Source organism: Melozone crissalis, unplaced genomic scaffold (assembly GCF_028551555.1).
Source record: "Melozone crissalis strain CALT ecotype California unplaced genomic scaffold, PUWL_Pcris_2 ptg000023l_1, whole genome shotgun sequence".
Lineage (NCBI taxonomy): Eukaryota > Metazoa > Chordata > Aves > Passeriformes > Passerellidae > Melozone > Melozone crissalis.
Window position 1 is genome coordinate 23939661 of NW_026535801.1, and position 26060 is coordinate 23965720.

At 37.0% G+C, this 26060-nt stretch overlaps 1 protein-coding gene across 3 annotated transcripts in view; it reads left to right on the top strand.

The window, feature by feature from the left end:
* The window catches only part of FIGN (fidgetin, microtubule severing factor), a 103881-nt gene that overhangs the window by 31920 nt on the left and 45901 nt on the right, over positions 1 to 26060 (top strand). Inside the window, exon 2 of one of the 3 annotated variants that reach the window (XM_054277869.1) lies at positions 7142 to 7264. The exons of the other annotated variants lie outside the window; for them this stretch is intronic. The gene's annotated coding sequence lies outside the window, so the exon portion shown is untranslated. The remainder of the gene's footprint in view (positions 1 to 7141; positions 7265 to 26060) is intronic. 3 annotated transcript variants of the gene reach the window in all.

Genomic DNA, 26060 nt, shown 5'->3' on the forward strand with positions numbered 1-26060 from the left:
AAGCCTTTGCATGATGTTTTGACAAAATGGCTGATGTTAAATAATAGTTCACAAATTAGTAAGTGACTACACAGTACTGCAGTGTAGTTGTTTGTGTGGAAAAATGTTTTGCCTTTCACTAAATGAATGCAAAATAATAGAAGAAACCCAAACTAATGTATTGTCCTAGAGGGAGATAAAGTGGGTCTAACTAAGTTATCTGAGTTCTTACGTAGCACTGCAGCTGCCGCAAAGCAGCCCTAGCAGGCTAAAGCAGCTAAAGCATTGGGCAGTTGAGGCCTGTTGGCCATTGCAGGTAGCTAAACAGCAGGTGCATCAAGCACAGATGTGGAGGAGCTCGGTGAGGGAGGAAGAGTTGTCTGAAACAAAAATGTACATTTGCAAACATGACTGTAACAAGAGCCATGCAAGCTTAGGTTGAAGACCTGCTTGTCTGTCTCTTGGCATAGGGCAGTAGGGGATGCAGAGTGTGAAATGCCCCAGGTGTGGAGCTCTGCAGGAGCTGCAGACTGAAGCAGCAACAGGGTGCACCCACACCACCACAAGCTCTGCAGGACAGGCTGCAGTGCTCAGCTGGGTGTTTAGTTTCCAAAGAAATGAAACTCTTTGCAGTGTGTAAAGCCATTGGATGAGAACTAGGAAAGTTTTAACTGATTGCCATAATATCTAGCCATTGAAGCAGGTTTAGGGAGAGCCTTTTTTAATTCAGTGGAGAATTATTAGCTGGAAATATGCTAATGGATCTAATAGGAATAAAATAAGAAAGTTTGAACCATTTCTGTGGAATCCTATCACATTTAATAGGCAGTGATAATCCTTCTATAGTTTTCTTAATCACTGTCAACTTCTAGAGAAGTAATATTTTTCTACTGTCAAATTTTATAGATTGGAAATGTCTTAAAATTGTAATTTCCAATAAATTTATGTAGACTTTTTCATAGGAATGCATATATTGCTAAGAGTACTCAATTAGAAAGTTTTTAAAAGGAAAAAAATATTAAAGTAGAGCCTTCTAAGACACAGTCTTCATGGAATCATTCAGTGAAAAGAGTATTGCTTATGGTACCTTGAAAAATGTTCTGTCAGAAGAAAATATTGTATTTAAGAGAGAGATTAAGAGAATGGTAATCTTTATTGGGAAAGGAAAAAATGTGGGTTTTTTTTGTTTGGTTGGAGGTTTTTTTTTTTTTTTTGAAAGGCTCAAAATTCCAAGTGGAAAGAGAGACCTGCTGTATTCTGGCAATATTTTGTGACCACTAGGAAGGGCTGAGAAATACATGTGTGAGTTTTGCTTTGGTTGTCCTTTGTCTGAAAGATCCTGTGGTCCTGCTGATGGGGTGCTCGACAGAGAGAGTGTTTGTGGGACACTGTGGTTGTCTGCATCTTTTGAGGGTCAGCTTTGCACTGTCCTTGCTCTCTCACCTGCTCTGGACCTTCTCCTGTCTCATGGTGGTGGTTGGGGTTGATGTCAGACACAGAGAGGCAGCAAGTGCAGTTGTGTTATGTTTGTAAGAGTTGTTCAGCTGCCAAGTCAATCGCTTTTGGAGAGAGAACTAGAACAAATGTATGACTGGAAAAAATCTTCATTAGTTTAACTTACTTTTGTGTCATTTCAGTTGCTGTTCATCATTTGCAGGATGGCTTTTTAGAAGCAATCTTTGTGTTTTTTATACAATAACAGCCTCATTCAGGAAACTCATTTTTCAATAGTGTTTAAATAAGTAGATAAAGAAGCTTCAATGTTTTGATAGTGAGATTTTCCCCCTAGATGGAGTGTAGCCATGTTAATAATTCCCGTTCAGCATCTCTGGTGTTGAGTACTTGGGGGGGTGTTGGTTGGCTGCAGGGGGGCTTTTAGTGTTTTGTTGTGGGTTTGGTTTATGTTTTTTTTACTTGTTATGCCAGGTAATGTGATTTGGAAAAAGCAGTTAAGTTTTCAGCACTGTACAAATCTTCCTTTTGGCCAAGTTACTTGAAATCTCACTTCTTAAAATGGAAGTTTTTATGTCAACTGAAGTCTGGCACTTCAACAGTCATTAGAATGTGAAGTAATGAATTTATTAATTTCTAATGACAAACAGAACATTTTCAGTAGCACTTCAATGCATTGTGGAAAGTCAAAGAATATTCCCTAATATCCTGTTACTAAGACTTACATTTCCAGATATCATTAAATATTAAGAATTGACTCCAAGTGTATCAATATTGGGAATCACTTTGCACAACTTTTATGTTTCACTCTTCTTGCAGGTTGGTAATTGGAGTATTTAACCTTACTCTTCCTCACTTTATTAGGAAATGCTATTATTTTAACAATTAAAAAATACTAAAGCAGATCAAGCAGTTATTTTGACAAAAAGCTCGAAACATTCTTGCCTAAATTCCACAAATAAAAAAGCCAGCTAAATTATCACCCTGAGCAGATTTTCTCAGGGACCTCAGTCAACCTTTATAAAGGATAATTACACTGGTGTTTTAACATGGGGCAAAGGAAATGATAAAATTAGGGCATAAGAGACACTGGTCCTATTTTGAGAACACAGTAGAATAATTGGTAAGGGATTTTTACTGCTGTTTTGTTATACGGAGGGGTTTTTTTTTACTTTCACATGTTTGGATATTTTTTTCAGGCTCTTAAGCTCTGTGTTCAGTGGCACGAATCTGAGAGAGATCTCCCAATATGTTAATAGGACGTTTTTGAAGTTGTGGATGTTCGTGGGTATTTTAACTTTGCAGCTTCAGTCACCTCTCCCCTCACTGACTCTTCTTATATTCTGCCTTACCTTCTTTGCAAAAGGATATTTAAAATGAATTCTAAAAATTAATCTAAAATTTTTTAAAAAATTTCATATAATCTTGTTTATGCTTTTTAAGGTCTCCTGTGATTAATTTAAAACTCAAAATTATTTTGCCAGAAGTTGTTGCCTGCAAAATACAGGCATGAATTCATAGTTCTGTTTTGGTTTATTTTTCAGGATTTGTTTGACAGAATTTCACCTAACTCTCTATCCAAACCCGCTAGCTTCACTTAATTTCAGCCCCAAATTACATCATTCGACCCTAGGAGAAGTTTCCTCCATTTCAACAAATTGAGCCCAAGTTTGTGTGACAGTGGATAGATGAGGTGAGCTGATGAGGGTCTGGGAGGCATTGCAATCAGAGTGGCAGGTGAGGTAGCTCTCAGTGAATGGATTTGAAGGACTATATGTGAGGATTTGGGAAGGAGGAATTGTTATAGTGGATTACAGCTGAAGTCCGTCATGGAAATATCTCCAGTTTGTCAGTAGCTATCAGAAAACACATTAGAGAAAGGTGTGTGGAAATGGTGGTAGCAATCAAAATCAAGCTGTGTGAAAAGAATTCTATCAATTAGTCTAGATCCGTTTCACAAAATCTGTGCTTCCTAAAGATTTCTGTTGGGAATCTTAACCCACAACAGGTTATTGTGGTATAATTGAAATGTACATACATCACCAGACTAGCATGAGTTTTCTTTTCCCTTTTTTTCCCCCAGATGTGGATTAACTCAGTTAGACAATACATTCCCTGTGAACTGTGAGTTATCTGTCAGCAGATACTGAGAATAAGATGAAGAGCAAGGACTATTTTTAGTGTAATCAAACAGCTTAATTGAGTTTGGGATATTTGCTTTGAGTTGGGTACAGTGGCAGGAAAGATTGTAGGGAAAGCTGAACCTGCCTGTACTAAAATTTGCCCTCAATATGAATGCTCTTACAAGGACTGGATAGCTGCAGAGGACTCACTTACATTGTAAAAATATACATGATTCATTTCAATTGGTCTTTTAAGTTTTTAAAATCACATTTGTCCTCTTGCTGCACTTTTTTTGCCAGTGTAAAGATCATAGGTTTTATTTGATTATATTTTGGTAATCTGTTAAATGAGACTGGGTCACCTTGCACCATGCAACATTTCACTTCACTGCTAAAACTTAATGCCATCTTTTTATCTTTCACTGAGTGGATGTCAGAGGACACAACATTAATATAAGACAGGCATCTCTAATATTTCATAAATGGCCTTTTAAAAAAACCCTCAAAAAATAAACCTAGAAAGTAAAAATTGACACTATGGTAGTGAATTTAGTCACCTTTCTCAAATGTTGAATGGTTTTCCATTTATGCATCTCATCTTTTGCAAGACCTATTCTTTGTCAGATAAGGCTATTAAAAAGCAGAAGTGGTTTCCTTAGATTGAATATATTGTTTTCCTCATGGGATAGGGGGATTGAAAGATTTCCATGAACAAGTGGTCAAAAACTGAAGATAATATCCCAAAATAAGACCTGTAGCTTTTTAGTGGATTAAAGTTCACTATTAAAAACTGGAACACCTGGGATTTGGTGCCTATTTTGGTGCCTTTTTTTTGTTTACTTCTCTTTCAGTGCCTTAAAAATTAGTTCATACTTTCCAGCTCTATAGGGATATCAGGTAGGTTAAATCAGGACCTGATAAAGCATTCTAAATAAGTGCATGCTACTAGTAAATTATGGAGTATTTGCCTCCTTTTTTGTGTGTGTTTGTCAAATATACTATTCCAGAATCATGTGGCAATATATACAGATGTGCATAGCTATGTGTATATCCATACTTTTTTTATGTTATACATCTAAAATTTATTTAGATGTATCAAAATGTTGGGTTAGGTACAGCTTTTTGTAGCAGTATCTCTTCATGCTAATTTTTATATATGGTAGAAAGTATTTAATTCTTACCAGCTAAGACATGCAAGATTGATGTATTTTTTGCATTCTCTGATACTTAGGGTTAGGAGAACTCTTGTAAAATTCTGGATATAATGTCTAATCCTTAACTGGACTAATTGTGCCATTAGATTAAAGCATTACAGAAAGGGACAGCTATGGTGCTGTGCAGGACTTGAGCAGAAATAATCATCTTATAGTCCAGATCATGTACTGAGAGGATGCATTCGTGTTTCAACTCTAAATACACATGTCCAAAACTTGGTTGAGCTACTAGTGAAAATTGGTATCTAATTTATATGTAGTAGTTTGGGAAAACATGAGTGGGAGAGACCTCTAGGATCATCAGTCCAGTCATCTGTTCCTGCAGATAGCATCCCATATGATTTCTTCCCTAAATTTGTTGGGTTCCATAAATTTACAGGGCTTCATGCTTAACATTGATTATTTATTTTTAATTTGGCAAAAATCAGTGTTAATGCAATTATATTAGCATAATAGAAAATTCAGCTAGATATACTGGTTAGGTAAACAGTTTGATCGAGTTAATTCATCCCTAGTTTCTAAAATAAGTGTGCAAAGAGCTGCCATGATTTTTTCCCCTCCTCACAATTCTGCTGTCATTTAAGTTCAGAACAAATACAGATCTACCCTCAGTATTGTCCACCCCCTCTCCCCCCAGTCTGGTTTTAACATGGTCCTTGACTTCTCTAGAAAACATTGACTAAAATAGGTGGCTTTCCAGGCAGATGTTTGTGAACTAATTAGTGACCTTTATGGCAACCAAATGTCACTGTTAAATTTCCTCAGCCCTTTAGACTCAATAACTAGGTGGGTTTTCTTTTGGTTTTTTATGTTGATTCTTTTTAATTCTCATAAGCAAACATAAAAATCTCTCATGTATGACAATATGTAGATTTGTGGCAATGCTGAGAGGACCTTGGGTCCGTCAGCCAGAGGCTTTATTATGTAATGCTGCATAAATGCTGTATTTTCATCTGTGACAGATATAGTCTTGAACCTGTATTTTTCATGTTACTTAACTGTTTCAGAACATCATGTGTGAGAGAACACATCAAAATGGAAATTGCTTCTAGAGAGGCAGCGATAAATATTGGTTGGGTATATTGCATTGTTGGGCTCCATGTGTTTCAGGATGTTCTCAATTCTCTTGCCCTAATCAACACTGTAAATACATGCTGCATTTTCTGGTCATCCATTTGTTGGATTAACAATTTGGACCTTGCAGTTCCTACCATATGTTTTGATTCTTTACTGTATATAGTCATGGTTATATAAGAGCGTCCTCTAACAAAATTACTCTGAAACCTTCTGTCTTTTCCTGCTATTCAGAGGAGGGGAAATCATGTAAATTCTGTGCATTGTATGTATAGTTCACTTGTACGTACTTGAAAATTAGGTAGTTAAACTGAGAAATATCTTAACATTTGCATGAAAGTCTGAATCCCTGTGACAAAGAAATTTGTTATCCTCCCATTAAAATACTGGGATGGATTGTATTTTGCTTTTGAAAAGGTACTTACTGTTTAATCTCCAGCAGAGATTAAAATAGTTCGTAGTGTGTAATTGAAATACACTGAAATACACTATTGAAATCAATGTTTGTGGTGATATATTATGTAAAAAGAAAAAATAGACAGAACAACATAGGGCAATATATCTCATTCTGACAATTTTGTGCAGGAGCTTTTAGACAAAGTTGTTGGCATATTGCTTTTTTTCCATTAAAGGATTTTGCTTAAGTCACTTCTCCCTTGAAGTCTTTATAAACAAGTAGTACGTGTCCTATTTTTTATCTACTCTCTGCTTTATGCCATTGAGTTAGAATAGAATCATAGTTCCCCACCTTGTCTTTCAAGTGCCCATAGTGTTGTCATGGCCATGAAACTTATTTCGTTTTTGGGCCCTTTATTGTGTCAGTGATAGCACTGTGTTTTGTGTGGAGCCTGAGTACTCTTATGAATGACTTTCCAGCACCAGATATAGTATATCCCAATTTTCTATTGTATACTTTGCTCTGTGGATCAATATGGATTTTAATTAACATCCTAACAAAACTATTGTTGCACTCAAAGGTCACTCTCCCTGTGTACGTTGCCGAGAACTTGGTCTTCAGCAAGTTCCTATCACACCAGACACTGTCAAGAACATCCATAACTGAAATAGCTTTTCATTTATCCTGAGGCAAAGGCACTGTTTTCCCTTTCTTTCTTTCTTCTTCAGTAGATATGCACAGAAGTTTGCTAACTGGGGGGAAGGAGCTGCAAATCTACTATAAATATCAAAGGTGACTTGATAGAGATTCTTGGAAGAAATTTCCACCATACTTGGAATGCAGTGACACTGTTTCATTCAACTGCTTTTCCACATTGCATTACATTAATAATCGCCTTGCAGGTTTCTTGGCAGATGAAGAGAAAGGGAAAGTTGGAGGATGATTTTGAATGAATGAGGATGAAGATGACCTGTTAGCCTTAAAGCTTGTATGAGGTAGTCGGAACACGAAGAGCTGTGAAGTAGGTCAGTACTTTTGTCTTCTTTTTACATTAGTTGTTAGGATGAACTGCTTTTACAAATGTTTAGCTTATATTCACACATAGCACTGGTATTTCTGTGTCTCCTCCTTGACTGTACACTATATGAGATTATTTTCAGCTGTTTTATCCCTTCTGTCATGTAGCTTTTGAAATCTCTTGCGCTAATAAGCATCTGATAGATCTCACCAGGAGTCTTGGCTTTATCTTTAGTCTTCCTTCATTCTAACAATTCTGCCTACAGTACATACTGTTCACAGGGTAGATCCACATATTGCTGTTCAGCTGCCAGGCTCTTGAGTAATAAACCCTGCATTTCAATTCTGAATGAGTGTAAATTATAGTTTTAGGAGTGTTGTTCCTCTGATAGAAGACAGGGTCCGATGCCACATCCTTGACTATGGATGAAGAATGCACAGCAGTCTGGAAAATGAGTTTATCCCTGATCAGTTGCTTTCAAAAATTACACCTTATCTGATAGTTCTTTCTTCAAGTAGAAGAGCTTTTATAGTGCTGGTTTTTTGGTTTAGAAACTTGGACATTTGGTCCACAATGCCATTTCTTGCCTAGTTTCTGTAACAGTTTTGCTAAATAAACACGTTAGCATTCAACATAATTTCAAGTTATAAACAACCAACCTGATAATGATTCTATTACTTAATCCAGTTAGAGTTTGAGATCTTTGGTGCTGTTACTTAGACTTGAGAAGTTGAATCCAGTATTGAGCAAAGCCAGAAAACCCATTTTCTCTTACTGCATTGTGTTTTGATGTTCAGTTGTCCAATTACTGCATTATTGTTATTTGCCCTCAGTCCCATTAAGCAAAGAGGTAAATTTGATCCCTCTTATCTTTTTCCTTTCTGAAACTGAAATAGGGTTTCTTTCTGAAACAAAAGAACACAAGCACACACTGCTGTTCTCAAGGTGAAGGAAAAAAAGGAAGTTTATTTTCTGACTCTAACATTTATAGTTTTCCAAAAGTGATAGCAGATTGGAGGGTGACAGTGCTGCCTCTCCAAAGACACTGGTCAAACCAACAGTCCATCAACTCTCTCTTCCTCCATAAAAGAATGCAAAACAATAAGTTATTTACAGAAAGTATGTGAGAAAGTTCACTACAAGAATGTCAACATCAGAAAGCCTAGAAAATCTGAAAAAAGCAGGGTGACCGGATGCCCTATTCCTCCCATGTTACAGCACCCAACAATTCCAATATTTTCACTTGCATTTTTTAAGGCTTGCAACAAATATTTCCCACTATGAAGACACAGACAGCATTATTTACAGTGGCAATGGGAAGGACCCCCCCCATTAAATGAATTATAATATTAAACTCCCGTTAAATAAATTATAATATTAATAACATTGTTAATTATTTTTATCTATTAATTTTGTTATATATGTGTTTTCGGGTAGCACTTCAAAAATTGCCACCAGTTACCTGCATTGATTAAAGAAAGAAGTGATACTGCTGTGTTTTAACATGGATTGGAATCTAACTAGATGCCCTTTTCAATATCTGCATTATTGTTGTCATTAAATCCATTATTCTTGAGAATAAAACTTTTTAATTGCTCAATTACTTAGAACTTATACTTCTGCTTAATAAGTTGTCCTTTATTGGCTATTACTGTCAGCCGTGCTGTATCTAGTGAAAATACTGCATATACACCATTCCAAGCTTCGATGTCATTTTATTAGGAGGTGCTGCCTCAGTAGAATGAGAATATTAATCTAAAAGAAGTGTATTTTTTTTCCAAGTAACATAAACAAATCTATCCTACTTAGAGCTGCAGTGTCAATATTTTATACTGCCTATGTTGACTTACTTGTTGTCGCTTTTGGCATATGGGATAACTGAAGATTCCAATTCTGGCCTTTCATTTTAGGCCAGTTCAGGGTATTTCCAGCCCTTATCTGAGATATTTTTTCAGCCCCTGAGTAGTTTTCACATATAATAAATGTACATCCTGAAATACCCAATGTTGCACTGAACATTAACTCCTTGGTGATGTGGGGAGTAGGCACTCCTCTAAGTTTGTTTCATTCTGAACAAAGGTTTTAGCAATTAAATTTTGTCCAGTATTCTAGAGAATGTCTACAACTGCTGAAGCTTTTTTGAGCTTTGACCTTAGCTTGCAGATCTTCCACTGCTGGAAGAGGGAAAAAAGAAAATATCTACCTGGGAAGGAAGGAGAGTTGGCTGAGGATTTTTAGCAAAGGACAGAGACAGCTTAAGACCCATTTTAGTCAATTCTGGGTTCCTTTCAATACTAAAAAGTTGTAAAGACTTATTCAGTACGTAATTTTTAGCTTTATTATTTCTATGTTTAGATAATACCATTGTAGGGTCATTATGCCAGAAATATTATCTCTCATGCTACCATAGAAAATATGAAGAGTTTCTGATGCAAATGCTGGTTGTGTTGTCCAAGATTTTCATTAGAAAGAGTTTGTCTGTAAATCACCTGTTCTTTACATATTTTCCTCGTTCCAGAGCTCATTCCATAGCATCAAAATACCCATTGTGTATCTGGTAGAGCAGGTTGGTGACAGCCTCATTGTGAAATCAGATCCTCCAGTTAACTTCTTGCCTAGATTTGTTGTTTCTGTTCTCTAGAATGTAACATGTTTGGTTAGCTTTAGCCTTTGAAAGTACAGGTTCTTGCTCAGAAATTTCTGGCCATGCTCTATTGCTTTTCACCCCACTCTTGTCCCAAATATTATCACCCAAATAAAAATCTTTGTATCTTTTATGTCATCAAAGTTGTCTTGTTGAAGATAGTGCCAAAAATATTCTTTTATGAAGGTGTTTACTGCTTCTTTGAATAATTTTTTATTGCTAGTGGTACTTTCTTCCTACCATACATGCTCTGTGGGTTTTTGCTGATTGTCTCCAAACTCATGCAATTGTTGCCGTTTTTCCCTGCATATTAACCTGTGTATTTCCATATGATAGTTGTCAAAGCAGGTACAATTCAAAGACGTGTTTTTGTGAAATTTCAGCTTGTAATTTCTATACTGATCTATGCTGCTTGTAACATTTCTAGTAGTATTTTGAATTCTTTCTAATGCTAAAAGTCTGTTGGCTTCTGTAAGTGACTATCCTTTCCATCAGACTATTTTTGTCTTCAGTAATGTCCACTAAATTGCCCTGGTTGTCTTTTTCAATCCAAGAACATTCTAAATCTACTTCTCCCTGGTTTCAATTCGAACAGCTGTCACGTGTTTTGCTATATCACACATGTGTAGAGAACAGCATTCTTTAAATCCTGGAATAATTTCATGCCCACTTTCAGCTGAATTTATTTAAAACTGATGTGTGTCCTGTGCTCAGAGACAGACCTGACTACCTTTCTGTTTTGCTGGCACCTTTGTTCTGCAGAAGTAGAATTTCAGTTGCTTATTTGTTATCTTGGGAAGTCAGAGTTGGTTGGGCACCATATTTGCTCTGTTTGTTTTTGGAGGGGTGTTTTACTTATCTTCCACTCACTGTATGACAATGTATGCAGTGAGACTTAATCACCTGACAAGCGCATGAACTCTCCACTTTATCTTTCTCCAAAATGAGACCTCCTCATCACTCCTGGAGATAGCCTGTTGGAGGGACATACCAAAGACACAAGGGAGGACAGCACAAAGGTCAAGGCCATGATATTATCATTTGTCTGTAGTCTTATTGCCTCTTGTAAGCCAATTGTCATTGTGTCAGTGACAATCCTGGCATGTGGAGGAAAGTTTTCATTAGTTTCTCTCTTTCCCTAATGGTAGCCCACTGCTGTAGCAGCAAAAGTCATTTTGCAGGCTTAGCTTTACCCAAAGTTATTTGCTTTCGTTAGATGATCCACCTGTCACTGATTCTAGAGACCTCAAGCCAGAATTATCTGGTAAAATGTGGGCATGAAGAATGCCCTGGTCTTGGTTGAAGCTAGATTTATTAGTTAAAGTTACTTCAGGGATATTTTTCTGCAGGAGAATTACTCTATCTTTTTTTGCAAATACCTTAATGAATAGGAAAACAAATGTGGGTGTTTGCCAAAGAAGATACTAATACTTTGGAAAGTAATTGTTGCAATGAAAGGACTTATTAGTTGTGGGGAAACAGCATTTTAACCTCTCAATGCAGTAGCTACAGCAGTTGATTCTTGTAACCTCTGAAAATTAAGAAAGGGGAAATTGTTGAAGAGTGTCTAGACAGCTCTAGTGTAGTTCTAAGATATTCTAGAGTTTTAGAATAATAATTTTAGAACGAAGACTTCTATTTCTCAGGTTAATAGAAAAGCAAAGAAAAAACCTGAAATACCACACAAATCTGTGATGACCTCGATAATTAGCGTTTATAGATCCATGTGCAAAGGCAGGCAGTTCTAAAATGAGTGCCACTAAAGCAGACTCTTCACAGGATTTATTTTAGTTCTTGAATTTTTTGTCTTTTACATTGATTGCTCCAAGTGATGAGAGAAATTGGAAGCATCTTTGTTATTCATTAACCAGGTATTTTATCCTGTCTAGAAGAAAGAGAAATTATGACAATATTTATGTGACCATAAGTAACGTAAATTACCATAATTTTGGTACCTTACTCTGGCTCCTTACAAACCTATCCCTTTTGTAATGCTGTGATTTATCAGGACAATAACCAAACTGAAGTTATTAATATAGTTGTCTTTAGGGACAATGGGTATTAGAGTAAAGGGACAAACATTTCTGTTTGTGAAATAAATTAAACTTAAGACTGTCATATGTATTGTTTATGAAAATACATATTCATATATTCCTGTAGTTCATACAACCAGAACATCTTATGAATGATAGTGAAATAACAAATACTCTGTAGCTGTCATTTCTACTCATCAAAATGGAAGAGACTGATGCAAATTTAAACTTTTAAACTACCTTTCTCTCTCAAATCTGATTACTATCATGCTCTTCTCTTGGTATCTTTCTTTAGGTGGCTTGTTTTAGTGCCCTTTTTCTAGGAATACTGAAGCTGACCTTGCTCTTTAACGCAAGTATTTAATAAAATAATTAGTCCATGTTAAAAGAAAATAATCTCGTATAGACTGTAAAGGAGATGTATTTACTATTTAATGTTAGGGCTAGAGAGAGTTTAAACATTCTTTGTCTATGCTAGAATCAAAACATATTATTTGAGATGTTTGCAGAACTTGATTTTGCATTGCTTGTTTCTTGCAAAAGTCCAGTTACATCTTGGGGAAGGTGCAGTCCTCAACCATTAGATTTTTCTCTCAAACGGAAGTTGAAGAAAGGTACCACAGGCAAACTAAAGAAAATATTAACCTAAGATATTCTGCTTCGAACTGAAGCAGATTGAAATTGCTCCCATCTCAAGTGGGAAAGGTTGTCTCCAGTGGATGGACAGGTATTAGGAGTTAAATGGAGTGAATTTTTTAAAAAGTTGGATCTGCACCTCTGCTTATGTCCCTACTTTTAGACAAGTGCTCTTTGTAAGGGTGTAATTTTTTTTCCGAAATGAGAATGCAATAGGAGTTCATAATTCATAAAAGTTAGTATCATACTATTACTGATGTAGTTACCATAAATCATAGACTGGGAGTGATCGTATTAGCAGTTCACTTCACTGTTAACAGACAGAATTTATGTTAGCAAGGTTTATGCACCTTCACCAGGGTTCTACTCTGCTTAGTTATTGCATCTTATCAATCACATAAGAATATATTTAATTTCATAATGGTGACTTTCCACTATATTTCCTTGTTCATTGTAGTTTAGCCAGACAGCGAAAATCACCAGTGGTGGCTGATATGCATGTATATATGTGCCTGTGTATGTGTCACTATATACTTTTATATATATATCTCCACAGTTATATCTTTGCATGCCTGTATGCACATATCTATAAGTATGTGTACACATCTGTATGCCAAAGCATCAAATGTACAAAAATCCATACAGTAGGTTATGCATGAAACCTGTTAATTGTAATGGATTACTGGTTTTAAAAAGGCTTTACTTGTGTTAAACCCAAAATCTGCCATCAACAGTCAGTATCACTAGTCCTTCCCCCTTCTTCAGGAGTTTAGTGCTTAATGGGATTCTTTTGGCTTTGAAATGGAAGAATTTTATTAGTTGCTAAAGCTATTCAGTAAGAGGATATTTCAAAAAGAAACGTAAATTGCAAAATGCAGTGGGACACTTACTGAACTGTTGGTATTGTTTTGTCAAAAAATGACTTAAAATGAACTAGGAAATTGCCGAACCATCAAAGTATGGGATGTGAGAAAGTTAATATATTAAAGAAACACTATCATGAGAAGAAGAAGTGCCGTTTTAAAAATGATATTTTAAGAAATTCACTTATACAGAGAATAGGGCAAAATCATAATCTTTTATGAGCCCAATAAAGACTACCTACTACTGCCACTTGATACAGTACTTTTCTTATTGAACTTAGGGAAAAAAATGTACTACAGAGGACTTTTTTCTGCAATATAGATTTAGTTAGCTTTTTAACTTAAAAATGGAAGAATGGTGAGACTGTCCTTTGGACACAGGCTGATGCACAGTGCCCTGGACCAACATGTGCGTGCAGCAGTGTTGATTCATATGGGGCTGGTGGCTCTGCAGGTGGGGTCCTTAGATTTGACATGCTGCTGTTGCACTGGCTTTACTGACAGCCTATGTACTTTGGTAGGGGACTTGTAGTAGTGCTTCCTTTATAGACAGAAATATACTTTTCTTCAGAAATATACCATCTTCAGATATACTTGGGGTGTTTTTGCTTTTGTGATAGGCTGTGTAAGTAGCTGAACAGAAAGTTGATCCTTCCTATTTTATGTGATGTGGCTTCTTGTGACTGGTCCACTTTATAAGAAATTCTAGTGGCATTTTAGAAGACCAAAAATCAAGATGTCATTTTACTTAAGATCACTTGTTAATGTTTGCTTAAATATTACCTCAGGCATGTTGAGTACAGACAAAAGATAAGAAAAATTAGTATTTATATTTTGTTTTGTATTTGTGTAGCTTGTGGTTCCTCTGAAAACAATCTGCTGATAGTAAGACAAGGTAAAATATTTGCATTTCCTAGTTTTTTACTTCTTGACTCCTTTCTGCTTCAGTCTATTCTTACATGTTATTATTCATGGTGTGTAAGTCACTGCAAGGATGTGGGCTGTTTAATTCGTAGTAACCTATTGACCTGTAAAAAAACTTACTTTGATGTGTTGGAAATATGGGTTTTCATGAATGTTCAAATGGAAGAGAGTACTTTATATAAGGAAATCTGCCCTTAAATGGAAGAAAGAGTTGACAGGACTTCCCCCTGAAATTGTAATCTAAAATTATTTCAAGCCCCACCTAGGATTGTTGTATCTGAAGCATAATGCTGAAGCTCTTTTGGAGTCAACTGGCTTTGCTTATTTGACAGAATTTTAGAGACAAAGTCTTGTCTATGTTGGTAGCAAAATTCCCATTGACTTCAGTGGACTCAGAGTTTAACTCCTCTCAAAGAACAGCTCTCAGTCTGTGGCTGCTCAGGGCTGCTTCCTTTCCCATGTGCTGCCGCTGCATCTCTGGCTTCCCACTTCTCATGATTCCCATGCAGCGCAGAAAGACATTTGCTGCTAACACCTGGATTTAGTCTGAGCTGGCCTCAAAGAGGTTGACAGAGCTAGGAGTGGACAGACCAGATGTTTGACAGTATCCTCTGCACATCTACAGTATTGAAAAGGCATCTCTCAAACGATTTTAAGAGGAAATTATTACACAACAAAATATGTTGCTTGCGTTTTTAATTGAATTTCACCTATCATGTCACCTTCAGCTAGCATTAAAGAACATGAGAAATCTCATGGTCTGTGCCTGTTTATACATAGTGGCTGTAGTCAGAAATTAGTTAGAGTACCATTATTAAAGCACAGCCTGCCTCCCCATCAAAAAAGTCTGTTTTCTTACAAAGAGCCTTGTGGTGGCTATAATACTTTTAAAAATGTATTCCCTATGAGCCATTTAAGAATAAACAAAGGGTTCAGATGTGTTTTCTTCCTTAGGAGCCCAAGTCTACCTTTTACCCACCTCTGTACCCTGCTCTCTTCTCCCTGCCACTTGGAGAAGAATGTCTGAAATCAGTTGTCTTCTTACTATTTCCTCCCACCTCCTCTACTCCTCTGTACCCAAGGGCCTCCCAGAAGCGCTTGAAATCTTCTCTAGGGAAGGTGAATCCAACTGCTTTGGCAGCCTGCTGCTTTAGCAGCTGAAAGCCAGCTCTCTCCTTTGACACAGAGAAAGCAGATGTCACTCATCAAAATACATTCACTGTAGTAAGCATAGGAAAATGAGCCAATGGGAATATGATATTGATACCTTGAAGAACTGCAATTATTATTAATGCTGCAAGTGCTATTTACTTGAATGTTTGACCAGGACAACACTGCTAATTTCTTTTAGCTCAATGTGAAATTTAGACTCTAATTGTTCTAATTGGCAGAAAAGGGAAACCTGCCAAAAATGCACACTGATTTACCTCACTCTTGATTCTGTTGACATCACTGAAGTTGCATAGGATATTAATTGTTAAAGAAAGCTACTTTGGGCTCAATTTCTTTCTGCAAGTGTCTATGTCTGATGTAAAAGCTCAAAATTTCAGATCCTTGAAGTTTATGCTGTGAAGCTGATGAGATGAAAGAAATCCGTAACTCATCTTTTGCAGCTCTACAGTGTCATCCAGCTTTGGGGATGGTGGCTTAATTGAGCTTTACAAATTAAAATCACAAATGAGCCCACTAGAAAACAGCAGTAATGGTTAAAGGAAAAGGCACCTCTGAATTTAATGTGGACCATATAAGTATCATAGCCTACAGAAATTGCATATGAAGTATCTGGAGACAGTAGCTCAGCATTGAACATCTTCAGACTCAGACAATTATTGAAGACTATGTACTGACATGAGAGAGAACTGGTCTAATCTAAAATCCATTAGGCTGCCAGATTTATCATTAAATCAGGAAATACACCTCTTTGGTCCATAGACTGGTGTAATGCATGGATGGCAGAGTGATTTGAGGGAACCTCTCACTGCCGTGAAGGTATTTATCATCATAATAGAGAAAATACTGAAGGCTCTCATGAAATATGCAGCAGAGACAACAGTCTTAATGATCCTGTCCCCTAAAATTTTCCAAGAAAAAGAGATCGCAAATACTTTTGGAAGCAGAAGGAACAAAGGGGAATGGCTTCCCCCCACTTTGTCCTTCCCAAGAACATACCAGCCTCTTAGTAAAGAATTTTATTGTGCCTTTACAGAAACCTTTGTCATCTTTAATTTGCAAAATTCCTCTCTGTTTCAAATAGTTTTTCTAAGAAGTGGTGGGTTATACATGGCCTGTTGAATCCCTTTGCCATGTATGAGGCTCTAAACATATTTGCACGTGATACTATATTTCTAGATCTTTACCTGAGCAGGCATTTATAAAAGAAGAGATTTTTTTAGAGAGAAATACTACACCTATGTAGTGCCTTTGTATTAGGACAAGTTTTCACAATATTTCATGAACAATCACCTGACTCAAAATGCATTCTAGTGCAGTTTGTTTAATTATGTGTGTAAGCGGAAGGCTGGCACGATCCAGGAAAACATTTAAAAACCTTTCAAAAAGCAGAATAATGTTTGAGCCAGGCATCTTCCTGATGTCAGTTTTTGGATAGCTGACTCTAATGCAGTGGTGCTGGTTAGTGATACTGGTGACATTGGTGGGGTTATGGGCTGTTACCTGAAGGTAAAGGGATAGAATTCATGGTAAGAGGGTGTACTTTTTATCAGTTAATGCCTGGCTGCATTTTTTCAAGTGCTTATAAAGCAAAATAAAGAATTTTTGCCATGGGTTTGGTCAATGCAGAGCTCAAGATCTCTTAAGACTGAGTCTGAACTTAGCCTATTAACATTATTTGCATTATTAGAAATAATAGAATATCAGACAGCTGAAGCAGTGAAAATTTTTATAATTATTTATGCCATATATGTTAACATATTACTCCATTTTGATATGACCGCTGATCAATAAGGTTGAATTGTAGTGAGTCCTTGTTTGCATACACATACCCACTTTCTACATCTTTAAATATCAAAATTTCAACATAACTTTTAGGTTTATTGCAAGGGCTTGTCTTTGTGGCTTATGCATCTCATACTGTACGCTCTTATAATCCAATGGGCATGTGAAGTACTATGGCTTAGTACTTTTTCTTTTCAGTTTGTACTGTCTTGCTTAAGCTCTGGGTGCAGAGGGGGCATGTGGACAATGACACTTGCTTAACTCGTAAAGTCAAGGTAATTTGATTGTTTGGCGGAGTGTTATCAAGGCAAATCAGTGCATCAGTTGTCAAGACCAGATCTATCAAAAGACAGACATTCTTGAAGTAACTTTCCAAGCTTTTTTTTTTTTAATTAGGTTTATTATTTTTGCATTGTATTTTAAGGCATGCATGGCAATGCTTTGGTAGATCACAGAACTGTCATTGGGGAAAATGAAGGAAGAGGGTAGAGGATGTCTCTCCTCTGTCTCCTTTTTCTGTGCCACTCTAAAAACTCATTTGCCTTCCTTAGGTGGTTTTGTCAACCTGTACAGAACCCACTGCTGGTGGCATCACATAGTGCACAGGAGAAATAGCCTGTCTTATTCCTGCTTAGCACTGGATTCACACCCTACAAAGAGTTCGAGTTGAAATCTGGCCTTGGAGAGCTGGCCTTCTCAGTTGGGGTGGCAGGGAGGGCTAACAGCTTCCTTGGCTGGAAGGCATCAAATTGAATAAACAGAAAACGGGGGCCTGGAGAGTGGGAAAGCTCTTGATGGTGATTAGTTGTCATCCTGCTTGTCAGAACAAATGAAGAAGAGGAGCACAATGTTTGCACTGTTTGAACAAGCCTCAGAGAGCAAATTAGATGGTAAATGTGATCATAATTTGCCTGCCTTTCTTGAAACTCCCATGGTGCTATTAGTGTTTTTCTTTTTTCAGTAAAAGAGCTTTAACAAATACATACTTCTGTGGAAGCTGAAGTGTACCGAGGTTGTTTACAGGGTGGTGTGCGAAGATTTCTGTGCTTTACTGATGGTGTTTACTGTATCTACATGCTGCAGGCTGGTGCAAGGTGTGTATGCCAATAGAAAACATAATGTATTTCAATATTGCATATGATATGGAAAAAAATATGTAGACAGCTATCTATACACATATATATTTGAGATGTATGCATATATAAAATAAGCTTGTGCCTGAGCTTTATGTTGCACTTGGTTGAGTACTGTTGATAAACCAATTATGGTATTTTTGGAAAGATATCTGGAATGTAAATTCTTCTGTCCTATTATCCTGTGATAATGTGCAGTGGCAGCCTGTGCCCCTTGCTGAACTGTTGGCACACCTAAGGTGACCACAACTGTTACTAAATAAGAAAATCAGCACTTCTGTGTTCTGTGTATATAGAAATGTGGAATAACCTGTAGCATTTAGATAATGAGTTTGGGGTGGAGATGGAGAAATGCTACTTACAGTTTATTTTACACATGAAAGTATTTCACACATAGCAGAAATCGTTAGTGTAAACACGTATCAATTAAGAGAACAAGTATGAGCATTGTTCGAGAATGAGGTAAAAGCTGTGATGTGAAATACTCTCTTAGGCAAAGACAGATGACTGACAGTGAAAAGATTTAAAGTATTTCGATTGCCTTGCAATGAAATCTGAACTGTGGAAACTAATAAAAATTGACTGAGCTTAATTAGACACCTATAGGTAGCAAAAAACCTTGTTTAGAAACCAAGCGCTTGAACTGTCATATCTCTGTAGTTACCCAGTCAGACGGAAAAACATCAGGCGGCATCCAAAGTCACAATTTTCCTTAATATATTGCAAAAATAGATAAGGTAAACTAAGCTAAAATAAAATGTAACAATAATTGTGAATTCACTGTATCATTATGACATAAAACATAATGGCAGGGGAATGTAAAGGAGACCATATTTGTTTTTATCTCTTATAAAATAATTTTAATACACCAAATAGTCCAGACTGATCTTGCTGCTCTGTATTAAATTACATTTGCCTATGCATCACTATTCATCCTTTTATCCAACTTGGTGGGGACTCACTGGTAAGGTCCTCTGCCAAAGGGCCAAGGCCAGAGTGTCAGCATTGCCTAACATAAAAAAAAAGAAATTGTGTCCTAAAGTAAGGAAGTGAAGTAGTTCATTTTTGCTGGCTCTGGCTTGCCATGGTGTGAAGAGCTTTAGGAATTACAGTGATTCTTGGAGTTTCCTGTAGAAATGTGACTTGTTCCACATCATCTCCAGTAAAGCTCTGTCATGGACATAGATACTCTTTATCGATCTGCTGTGTCTACTTCAGGCAGAAACATGTATTTTTTTTTTTTTTTTTTTTGTTCCTGTGTATTTTGGATGAGCTCAGAGTGGAGCAGTAGAATAAATGAAGTGTTTTGCTTCAGTCAGTCACTGAAAAGTGCCAGCTAATGTATTGTGAAATACAGGTTGGCAAGAATATTCTTTGGAGGCTAATGCAGTTTTTTACCAATATTTTAATATACTGAAATTCCAATGAATCTAATTATGTATATAGTACAGCTGGCAACATACTAGTGTATTCCATATTAGTAATGCACAGCAACAAGCAATTACATTTCATTTTTCTTTATTGACTATTTGAGGCTTTAAAATATTCATTCAGAAAGTTAATGTCTCCTTTTTGTTATTTTTAAAGGTATGAGTACTTAGCAGGCTCATACACTAATGATTTTTAAACTGTAATAGAAAGCACATAGGATATGAACAGTGATGCGAAATAGATTAATTAAAATCAATGTTATTTCAATGAATACTAATTGAATTATTAATGCTTGGATCAGGGTTTTCCCCCATTTTGTGATTATTCAGCTTGTTGGCTGATGTATGCATTTCTGTTGATGAAAGCCATTTCTCCATCTTCCTTGGTTGTTTTGTGGATTTTTTTTTCTTTTCTCCTGCCCCTCATTAAAGGAATATATTATTGATACCAAGTAGGAGATAGGGACTTACTCACAGCCAATTTAATTTTTACCATGCTGCCTCTGTTGTCTTTTCCAGTTGTGAATACAGTAACACACAGTGTGTTGCAGTAGTAGCCTAAAAGCTCTTCAAATGTGCTACGATCAACAGTGGGGTCAGCTGGCATTGGGAGGATTGTGGTGTGAGGCTGTAGCTGTAGCTGGGGATGGCTGTCAGAAGCTGCCAAGCCCAGGTGCCCAGCTCTGCCTCTGCAAGCCCACTGCTGCTACTGGGCTGCCCGGCCCCCTGGCCTCTGCCCTTGGGTGGAGGGAGTGGAAGGGCTGCAGAGAAGCTGCTGCCTGGCTGAGGAACGCTGCTGTCCTCTCTGCTTTGCTCTGACTGCTATTAATAGCCCTTCCCCCAGGCTACGGGATCATATGATTTCAGTTGAAATAGATTAAAAGTTCCTTTGTTTTGGTGCCAACAATAATGTGATAATTTTTTTGCCAGTTCTCCAGGGTTTTTGTTTTTGTAACCTGAAGGCATAAACTCAGGGTCCAAGGGAAGGATTGTTATTCCATTGAATTTAGAGAATGGGCTCCCCCATCCCTTCATTTTAACAATTGTATTATTAGATAATAGTCTATTAAAAATATGTAATTAATTTCTCATTATTTTCTGCAGAGAACTGCTTTGTTTTTTTTTTTAATGTGTGTTTGCAAAGAGACAGCATCTCTTGGGTTTTTTTGTATGTTTTCAGAAAGTTCAGTGTTTTAACAACCAAAAAAAGCTGGTTTTGCAACAGTAGTACAGGTAAAATAAAACAACTTTTTTTCTTCCCCATAATGACTCCTGAAAGTGCAAAACTGTTTGAAAGGATTCCCGGAGTTTGGGATTGTTAACAGGGCCTTGGCAAATAAGCAGTAATATTTCGGACTGCTATAGAAGAGCTGTAATCATATTATTGAGACCTTTGGCTAAAACATCTATGGCATGAGCTTCCAGTACAGAGCTGTTGCAATACCTGTAGGACATAAATAAGGACAGCATGTTGGTGTGAGTCTTCATGGAAGCTAATGCTTTTGAATAGCATTTTTTTAATATATTCTTTGCTGGATTATAGTATAATATTCTGAATTCTCAGTATATCTGAGCTTGAATACTATTCTTTTCTAGCTAGCTAGGACTTGGTCTTCAGTTGAAGGTATTGTAAGTCTCGATAGTAATGTGTGATGTTCCTGTATTCAGCAGTATCTGTTGTTCTGTCAGTTATGTGCAGCTTTTTCCTTCCACTGTGAAGCAGCAGTATATATTACTTCAGTTTTTTATTATGTCTGCTGCTTATAGACGCTGTATTAACCGGTACTGAGATTTGCATTTCTGTAAAGCTTTCTGTTGCACTCTGAAACTTTACAGATTTTCTATAAACCACAACTTAATTTGGAAGAGTTTCACATCTTACCTATACTGTGGGCCTCAAAACTGGCCTCGGTACTCCAGATGGAATCTCTCAATAGTGGAGCAGAGGAACAGAATCCCTTAACCTGCTGGCTCTGGATGCAGCCTAGATTGTGGTTTGGTTTCTGAGCTGCCAGAGTACATTGCCAGATCATGTTGAGGTTGGGCTCAGTAGTCTTGGAGGTATTTTCCAACCTAAATGGTTCTATGATCCTGTGATTCTTATCAACCAGCACTCTCAAGTCATTCTTCTCAGGGCTGTTTTTGATCCATTCTTTACTCAGTCTGCATTTGTGCTTGGGATTGCCCCAATCCACATGCAGGACCTTGCAGCCGCAAGTTGCTGAACTTCGTGAGATTTACATAGTCTCATCTCTCAAACCTGTCAAAGTCCCTCTGGATGGCATCCCTTCCCTCCTGCATGTCAACCACACCCCACGGCTTGGTGTCATTAGCAAACTTGCCAATGATACCCTCAATCCCATTGTACATGTTGCTGAAAAAGATATGAAACCCCGATGGTGCCAATTCTGACCCCTGAGGAACACCATCTGGCACTGGTCTCAGTCTCACTTGGAGACTGAGCTGTTGACCGCAACTCTTTGAGGGCAGCTATCCAGCCAACTCCATATCCACCATGTGTTCCGTTGTCAAGTTCATGCCTTTCTCAGTTTAGAGACAAGGATGTCATGTGGAACAGTGTCATATGCTTTGTACAAGTCCAGTTGCTCTTCCCTTATCCATCAATGCTCTAACCCAGTTGTAGAGGACCACTAAATTTGTCGGACATGATTTGCCTTTAGTGAAGCTGTTCTGGCTGTGACCAGTCACCCCTTTATTTTCCATGTGCCTTAGCCTTGTGTCCATTAGTATCTACTCCAAAATCTTGCCAGGAACAGAGGTAAACTGACTGGCCTGTAGCATCCCGAGTCTTCCTTTTTCCTTGTAAAAATGGGGATTTTTCCCCCTTTTCCAGACAGTAGAGACTTCACCAAAATGCCATGGCTTGTAAAATATGATTAATAGTGGCTTAGCCACTTAATCTGCCACTTTCTTCAGGACCTGCAGATGTGTCTCATCAGGTCCCATGTTTATTCCCCATTCTATGTGAATTTGTATAGGGAGATTTAAACTGGATCCCCAGTGAAGCTGACTTACTGGCTGGAGTGGCTGGAATTCCTTTATGCTGTTCTGCTCTCCTGCTGACCTGAGATCCCTCTCCAGGCTCTGAAAATGTCTTACTTCCATTGACATCAAAATGATAGGAATGGTGTGGATGTAAGTCCTTCCCTTATTCCTGTATTTTTCCCTTTTTTTCCCCCTTGGTTTCTGCCTCTGCTGATTTCCTTATCTCTGTCACTTGGTCTGAATGAGATTTCTGCTATGTCGTGTAACAAGATTTTAGTGATATCTAGCCATTCACCTAAGTAGTTACTTCACATCTAAGATAATATTCTTACTTTGTTTGAGTAGCCCTGAACAGCTTGGTGCACTTATCTTACAACTTGCTGCTGCTGTAGTGGAATGGGACTAATCAGATGTCCAGAGGAAAGAATGAGACAACACATGTGGGACTTGATATAATACAGTGTCCAAGTATTAAATCTCTCCTTTATAAACTTCAGTTTCACACACCCATTTAAAATAAGTTCTTTGTAGATACTAGCTAAAAACTTTCATTCTAGACTTTAGTCCAACCCTAAGGATCCAAAAGAACTTGTTTAAATGGGCTATCCCATCATATTTGAATATGACCACTTTACAGATTCTTAGGCAAAGTATGAATTACTACAAAAAAATCACTCTTCTGCAGTTAGGTAAGAGAAGTTGTTTAGACGTATCAAGGGTTCAAAATTCCTGTTCGTGTTTTACAACATTTCTCAATTTATGTTTTGATAAAACCAAAAGAGAAAAGGTTGTTTAGATTTGACTTCTTGACCATCTGCCATAAAACTGTCAGCTCAACCTCAAACCCTTTTTTCTCTTCCCTTAAATTCTCTTGCTGAAAGATACATTTTCATGGCTAGGCATAACTTGTTGTATCCATCTAACTATGGATTCTTCTTCCAAGCTTCATCTTAAGAAGGATGGAATTGAGGAAGAGAGACTAAAGGATTCATCTTGGGGTAAGGGAACTTATCCTTCGGAGTTATTTCTCTCAACTTAGAAGATACTGTTCCCATTGTAATATGTATAAGATTCTTATGATTAGAATTTAATGTTTTAATAGAATTCTCCTGTAGGTTGGAAGGAGAACATATCCTAGATCTTCCTCACTTGAAGTTAACAGTCAGAAACCATTTTATGTTAGATGTCTGGTTTTTATTTCAAGGCATAACTGTGTAATATTATTTTTGCTCATTATGCCAAAGGCAGATTTTTTTTTTTAATATGGTCCTTTGCACTTGGGATGATAACTGTTTCAGGCAGTAATTGTTGGCCTGTTCATTGTCCTGGGCTTAGCCTCCACAAGGAGGCAAGCCTTTCAAACTTGTTAGAGTGATTCCTGATTCGGGTCTACAGATTGTCCAGTAAAGACTCTTGGACTTGGGATTTAGTCCATCATACTTGTTTAACCTACTTTTATCATACAAACATAGAATGATTGAACAGTATAAAGGAAAATAATTCTCTGTGCCTTCTCTTAGGATGTTCTGAAAGAAAAAAGCTTTGAGATCCATCATGCTATTTCATTGCTTCTTTTACCATCTTTTTTGGTCTTCTGTAGCTGAAGTAATTTCTGTTTAAAGTATTTTATTAAACTTTTTCTCTCTGAAAAAAAGAGAGATTCCTTTCCCCCTCCTCAGTGTTGAAAATACTGGTCTGACTTGTTGCTGTCTGTATGAAGTTGACAAGACATGGTATAGCTATGCAAGAGAAGATAGAACTAATTACCTGTATTTTTCTCATTTCTAAGCTTAAGGATTGGCTCTATCAAATTTCATCTTTTGTTTATTTACAAAATTCTTTATGTCTTGTAGGCATTTAAAGTTAAGAAAATAATAGTTTCGTTATTAATGCAAGGGTAAATAAATGGAAAAACACATTTTTGAATAATTCCTGATGGGGTGGCGGGGAATGGAGAGAGTAGACTTGTACATTCTTCCTAGACTTTTTTTGAGAAATAATTTCTCTAAAGTAACTTTTAGTTGTTTCTGTCTCCTCAGCTGTGGCAAAATGCCTGAGCTTTGAATTGCCTGTGGTAATGAAAGGTGACATCAGGTGAAACTGGAATTTAGTATTGGGTCTAATAGGATATTTTGTGGGACTCTGGTATCTGTATACAGACACCAGAAAGAGTAGGAGTCTGTTGTGAAAGGTTTAGAGAATGGCATATGGACCCATTTGAAAATTACAAGACTAAATTTGTCTTTCAAAGAAGGATATTAAAGGGGTACCTAGTATTATTTTGCTGAGGGGAATGTGTTGTAAAGTGTGATCTTATCATGCTCCAAGAGGCCTGTTTGGACTTTTATGGTTTGTGTTTTGCTTTACTTTTTTTCTTCCTGGTATGATGTGGTTACTGTATTCAGAGTCCACGAAAGAAGTTAAAGGTTGTTAGTCATGTTACTGGAATGAATGAATGAATGTGAAAAACAGTGTAGTTTTAGGGCTTGGTTACTGATTATAACTGAATGGCTTCTGTCAGAATATTGAATCAATATTCTGGGTCAGAGACTGCAAAATGATTCACTGCCAGTTTGATTCCAGAGCCAACATGGCCAACGCAGCAGGGGAAAAGTATGTAATGCACAGGCAAAAACTAAGAAGTGAATGAGTAAAAGAAAAGATGCTCAAAAGATGCTTCCCTTGGTGGCCTGGTTTCTTCTTAGAAATATTCTACATATATGCAGCTGCCAAGTGGAGACCAACTGATTAAAAAAGGATTGGTTCTGTTTGACCCAGTCGGAAATACTCTTTTTAAAAGACAGAAATTGTGTAAGCATTTCCTACATTAGGAATGTGAGCAGATGAAATTATACCTCTAGATGATTCAGCATCAGCAGCTTTTAAGTCACTGGGGTCATTTTGTCTTTGCTTGGAATATGATCTGTTAAATTTTGATATGTTAAATTCTGATATATATAAACATATTTTGATAAGTTAAATTTTTGTTCCATTTATTTAATTCAATAATCATTTACTGTGTATTCCCTCTGTCTTGTATTTTGTCTGTAAAATAATTAATAGCTGATTATCCTTGACATTAACTGGCGTTTGTCTTAGTTTTTACCCATAGTGTCAGTCCAAATGCTTGTAGGAGTTTATTTATACCATAAACATTTTTGTTCAGTCACCAAAATCCT